General features: G+C 41.8%; 1 long non-coding RNA gene across 1 annotated transcript in view; it reads left to right on the top strand.

The window, feature by feature from the left end:
• LOC142488596 (uncharacterized) overlaps positions 1–4,975 on the top strand; it is a 58,834-nt gene extending 53,859 nt beyond the window's left edge. Inside the window, exon 3 of the long non-coding RNA XR_012799524.1 lies at positions 3,459–4,975. This is a non-coding gene — a long non-coding RNA (uncharacterized LOC142488596). The remainder of the gene's footprint in view (positions 1–3,458) is intronic.
• The last annotated feature ends 948 nt before the right edge of the window (positions 4,976–5,923 follow it).

Raw genomic sequence — 5,923 nt, 5'->3', positions numbered from 1 at the left:
AATCTGTTTTTTATTAAGTGGTCTTGGTCATTCCTTAATAACCTTAACTTTTGATACATGAGTCTGGACCAAACCAATATTGGGGTTCGCTGTCAAACATGCCTCCTCAATGGAATCTACGACTGCCTGGACCTTTTTAAGGTGTGAATCCCAGCTACTACTATGATGATAACATTGTCCAGATCATTTTCAGCATATTCTCTGTGAGATTATAGAACTTTGTCCATTAACCTCTGGAGCCTGCAGGCCGAAGTGTAGGACCTTATACTGAAAAGGCCCACCTGGTGTAGAAAAAGCCATTTTTTCCTTAACCTTCTGTGCTTGTGGAATCTGTCAAAAACCCTTGGTTAAATCGAGGGTTGTTAAATACTGACTGAGCATCCCCTAACATGTCGATCAACGCATGAACTTGGGGGATGGGGTGGTGTGATACCTCTGTCACATTGCAAGACATTGTGTCCCAGATTAAGGCAGACAACTCTGTATTTCTTTACACAGGGTTAATTTACAGGGGTTAAATAACACAACAACAGGCCCACCATCCCTTTAAGGCAAAAAATAACCATAAAATTAACACCTACTCCTGCTAAGGTGTCTAACTACACAGCAGCTCCGGCCCTGTCTAACTGGTAGAAGCCAGCTAAGCTGGATATCAGCCCAAAATGTGTACTAGTATATGCAAACAATATAAACTGTCATTAGGCATATCAATATATTATTTTGTTCTTATCTGTTTTGTTGGTGGTGCTCAGCCACACGAGAGTCTAGGAAATCCCTCTTTATTGTAGTTAAAATGTCTTGGACAAGACATTCCTGCTTCTGCACAGTCTCAAGTCCTTCATTCTTCCTGGGGTTACAACCCAGGCAATACCGACAGGCTCCATGACCACCGTCTAGCAGGAATATGGGTCTATGCCAGCCAGCTCTTCCTGGCTGGGGAAAAGTCTCTCTCTCTCTCTCTAGTTATAAAATACTCAATGACCGAGGTTCTTCCTGGTATGGGAGTAGAAACTCTGGCATTGAGCACAGACAACTTATTTGCCTCTTGTCTCTGGGGAGCAGACAATGTGTCTGCAATTTTTATATCAGGGATTGAAGGCGTCCCAGAGGGAACAACAGTTTTTGCTTGAGCTAACAGAACTTCCCTATCTTTCCAGGGTTTTAACAGGTTCACATGATACAACTGCTCTGGTTTTCTCTTCCCTGGCTGGCTAACTCTGTAATTAACTTCTCCTACTCTCTCTCTGACTTTGAATGGGCCCCTCCAATGAGGTTTGACAATGTCAATACCCTGATATAAAAGGCCAGAGGGACTTCAATTATGCACCTTCTTAAAGTGTAATGACACATTATGGCTCTCTAACCCAATACTGATATTCTGAATATGCTCCAATATCCTCACGCGTAATGGTCGAATAGTACGACCTACGTATTGAATCCGCATGGACATTGGAGCAAATATTTAACACCCCCAGGCCCATATTTACCCCCCAGGCCCATATTTACCCCCCACAGGCCCATATTAAACCCCCGACCAGGTCCATAATTAACCCACCCCCCAGGCCTTTTGTCACATTGGATGTAGCATTGGGTATCTTTGTCTTTTGTTGAAAATATTAAAATAAACAGATTGCATTGTAATGTTTTTTTCTGTATTAACAATTACAAGAAAACAGTTAAGTAAAAGTTGTGTGCTAAAACATTTTTTTTTCATGGTAGGTGTGCTATGGGTTGTGGGGGAGCTGCTCCTTTCTTTTGTCCTGGGCCCCATGATTTCTGTTGGCAGCCCTGCATTAAGGGGTCATTTTGTCAATAGCCCACATGGAACATTACAATCATAAATCACAGATAAAACAAACAAAAAACAGTATAAAACACTTAAAATAGCCTGATTCGACACTTACAGGGTTAATTAGGGTTTCCTAACTGACTAGGGCATGACATACGTAAGCCTGCTTACCAGGGTTGTCTCCTGCAAATCCCAATTAAGCGATTACTATAACAAGACAAATTTCCCTAGCCAATTCCAATCTGGCTTTTGCCCCAAGCACTCTACCGTAACTACCCTGCTAAAAGTTTGCAATGAAATCCAGTGTGGAATGGAACAGGGTCAACTCACTGGTGCAGTATTCCTAGATTTTGCAAAGGCTTTTGATACTGTTGATAATGCTATCCTGCTTAACAAACTCCAGAGCTCTGGAATAGGGAAGCATGCTTTAAACTGGTTTCAGTCCTACCTATCAGGTAGATCCCAACATGTGTCCATCTCTGGCTCTAACTCTAACCCTCTGGATATCACCTGTGGTGTCCCGCAAGGCTCTGTTCTGGGGCCCCTACTCTTCTCAGTGTTCATCAATGATCTTCCCACAGCTTGCCAGGAAGCCTCAAAACACATATATGCAGATGACACAATTCTATATGCACACAACCATAGCCTCTCTGACCTTCAACACATACTTCAGTCTGACTTTTTGAGACTCGAAAACTGGATTTCCCAAAACAAACTGTTTTTAAACACTGACAAGACTGTAACAATGGTATTTGGGACCAAGACTACATTTTTAAAGCTTCCAGTGACTGAGTTCCAGATTAGAACCAATACTAACACCACCCTAACTCCTGTTTCTAGTTTTAAATACCTGGGCATATGGTTTGACTCCCACTTAACATTCAGGATGCACATTGATACCCTGAAAACCAAGACCTATGCAAAACTAGGGGTACTTTACAGGAACAAATCGTCCCTAAGTCTCCTGGTCTGAAAACGTATCGCACAGCAGATGCTAATGCCAATTATTGACTATGGAGACATAGTATATGGCTCAGCACCCCAAACCCACCTTTGCAAACTTGACACCCTCTACAATTCAATTTGTCATTTTGTTCTCCAATGCAACTATAACACACATCACTGCGAAATGCTCAAAGAACTAGATTGGTCATTACTCGAGTCTAGGCGCAAAGATCACCTTTCCTGTCTTGCCTTCAAATTCTTTATGGGAAAGCTACCCAGCTACCTGAACAAGCTCCTCACCATTACCACATGCAGCACCTACAGTATCACCTGAGATCAGACTCCAAAAGACTGTTCATGGTCCCAAGGCTCAACAAAGTATCCGGCCGATCCTCCTTCTCTTACCGTGCACCCCAAAACTGGAATAACCTACCAGAGACTCTTACATCCACCACCAGTTTAAGTTCTTTCAAATCTAAGGCTGTCACACATTTTAATCTGGTCTGTAACTGTTTCATACGCCCATATATATATTATCTTTAACTGTGCATGCAATGTCTTGTATATAATGTATACCCTGTTCATTTATGTAACTGTATTTGTAACCATGTATTATTTGTCTTACTCTGTGCCCAGGACATACTTGAAAACGAGAGGTAACTCTCAATGTATTACTTCCTGGTAATATATTTTATAAATAAATAAAATCTGGTCTCTTCCACAGCTACAAAGTCTTCAAATCATCATTAGCTCGTATTTCAAGGCGGTCTTCGCTCACAAGCAACATCCAACTGTCTGAAAATCTGGACCAGTCTGGCATTTTTAGATTTCCCCCTGCCTTCGAATGCATGGAGGAATGGAGCTCGACCAATCAAATCATGGTGTGACAGACAAATGGGTCAATTACAGAAGAGAGGTGCATGGCTACAAGTATATACATTTGTCGATCATAACGTCAGGTTGAGCGGGAAATTCAGATCGACTAATCACACAAGCACCTATAGAGGCCATTGCCAGGTGAGAGGATTCAATTCAGAGTCCCACGAGGGTGTCGATATGGTAGCAAAGAAAATGGCTCCACTTTCGATCTATGTGCAAAATCAGTGGGAGACCTTAAGTCACAACCTTCCCTGGAATCTGCCCTTTCCTCCTGATCCTCTCAAGCCCTGGAAAACTGTGCAGAAATGAGGGTCTACATGCCCTTTCATGGATGTATTCTTCCCAGCCTAGGGAAAGCAGCTGTCCAGCAGGGTGGCATGGTTCTCAGTGAGAAAGGAGTCTCTGGTCTGGCCCCCCCATGTCCAGTAAAATGGTACTATAGCCTCACATGTGTTAAAACATTACATACACGGCACCACTAATCTCACATGAAAGAACGTTTTATATTGTTATCGTACGTGGTTTAAGGAAAATGCATACACCGGCAATCCCAGTTGCATACATGAACCTTTGGGTCACGGGCAGTGATCCTGATGAAAGGGACAGCAGGACTAAACCTTTATATTAGCTGTCCTGCTGCCCTTTTCATCACAATAAATAAATACTCATACTATCTGTAAAATCTTCAGCTTTCATTTTGAGAGATATGTTGTTGCCAAAAATATGTTTTGTTAGGATGCCTAAATGTAACTGCTAATGTGATTTTTTATTAGGAAAGCATTTTAACTATGTCCAGTGTATTACAAGTTTGGAATCATTGAGCAACATATTTCCTCATTTAGGTACAGTATATTCCCTTAACCTTTGTAACATTCAGCAAATTATAGAAGCAATGACATACTACTGTAAATGCCCTTAGCCTTACATTACAAGATATTGTGTTATGTGCTAGGCAATTTAGTCCTATGGTGCTCGGAGATACAAAGGAACATATAAAAGAAAACAAATATATTCTCTTCTGGCAGCATACAACTAGGAAGGCTAGTGCCATCTGTAGTAATGAACACAGACTGTAATTCCAGAGCCAAAATGCCTGTAGCACTTTTTGTTACCTGTTGTTGTTACAAACTGCGTTGCTAATGCTAAATATATTTAGTATTTTGTGGAACTGAGGTTTTATTCACTATTTTATTCAGTACTGTATAGAAAACAGAAGTGTATTTTACAAACACATTACTGGAAAAGAGTTACAGAAAATTGAAGAAATCATTAAATAAGAAAGAAAAAATAAGCAATTAGAGGAGCATGCCTTTTTAATATAATCTCTCTTAGAAGTGACAGAACATTTTGTCTTGGGCTTCTTCTTTTTCCAGCTTTATATTTCCCCTGTTCACCTGAAAACACGTTGTTTTGATTTATTAGAAAATAAAACATAAGACTTTTACTCAAACAAATGGACATTTACCATAACAAAACAAGGATACAAATATATATATATATATATATATACATACATACACACACACACACACACACACACACACACACACACACACACACACACACACACACACACACACACACACACACACACACACACACACACACACACACACACACACACACACACACACACACACATATATATATTTATACAACTGTATGTTCATCTGCATGTCTTAGGCAGGTCTGCAACCCCGCCTTTTCCCATTATCACCCAGCACACAGCACTTCCACTGCAGCAAGGGATTCTGGGAAATGACATGCAAATGAGCACATAGTGCCACTTTTTGCTTCAAAAACCATTTTTAACATGGTTCCCTATATGCTTAAGCTTGCTGCATGGTCAAAGCTTTGAGCACAGCCAGGGTTAAGGTGCATACCCAGAAAACCACCCACAGACAGCTTTTTTTTTTGTTTTGTAGCCCGGGCGGTGAAAAAAAGTGATCCACCTCTGAATCCGTGCTCATGGTCAAGCTAGACCAGGTGCGCAAAACTTGTGACAAAGTCCGCTCCGGAGAGTAGGCCAGTCCATGCCAGTGACAGTCCTCTTCAGCCGAAGCCAAGAGTCCTGTTGTTACAGCGATGTCTTCGTCCGGAGACTCCGACATCCATCTCGTTCCCTCCCCGTGCAGTAGGCGCAGCAGGAGGGTCCAAGTCTTTAGGGTGTTCGGCTGACGCCTACTAACCCACCGCAATCTTCCCCCGAAGGGATGGCGATCACTAGCCAGCACTCAGTCTTTACTCTCCGAAGAAAGGGGTGACGAGAACCCAACACCAACGAAACATCAAAAATCCATAGTGCAAGTG

Source organism: Ascaphus truei, chromosome 2, assembly GCF_040206685.1.
Source record: "Ascaphus truei isolate aAscTru1 chromosome 2, aAscTru1.hap1, whole genome shotgun sequence".
In the NCBI taxonomy this organism is placed as follows: domain Eukaryota; kingdom Metazoa; phylum Chordata; class Amphibia; order Anura; family Ascaphidae; genus Ascaphus; species Ascaphus truei.
The sequence above is the reverse complement of the archived record's forward strand: the minus strand, read 5'-3'. Positions and strand labels throughout refer to the sequence as shown.